The sequence below is a fragment of the Egretta garzetta genome, unplaced genomic scaffold, assembly GCF_000687185.1.
Source record: "Egretta garzetta isolate BGI_Z169 unplaced genomic scaffold, ASM68718v1 scaffold16, whole genome shotgun sequence".
Lineage (NCBI taxonomy): Eukaryota > Metazoa > Chordata > Aves > Pelecaniformes > Ardeidae > Egretta > Egretta garzetta.
Window position 1 is genome coordinate 3,633,869 of NW_009260022.1, and position 315 is coordinate 3,634,183.

Below are 315 nucleotides of genomic sequence, written 5' to 3' on the forward strand. Positions count from 1 at the left end.
AAGGGGGGGGGGTGTCCCCTGAAATGCAATTTTACGTACTTTGGGCTGATCCTCCGCAGCTTAGCTCGAGCAGTTCCTCCGGGGTCACTCCAGATCCAGCCTCCGGGAGGAGAGTAATTTTATGTTTTATTTCCTCCTCGGTAAAATAGCAACGAAACGGTCTCTGATTGCTGCTCCGGGGCCACTGACGAGGAAGGTGGGGAAGGGAAATCAATCCCTTTGGGGTGGGGGGGGATGCGTGGCAGGAGAAGGGCAGGTGCTGGTTTGGGGTGTTCTTGGCCCCCGGGAGGTGAGTGCCCCGCACCACACAGCGTT

At 57.8% G+C, this 315-nt stretch overlaps 1 protein-coding gene across 1 annotated transcript in view; it reads left to right on the forward strand.

Annotated features, from left to right (window-relative positions):
- The window catches only part of GAD1 (glutamate decarboxylase 1), a 31,058-nt gene that overhangs the window by 9,670 nt on the left and 21,073 nt on the right, over positions 1-315 (forward strand). The window lies entirely within an intron of this gene.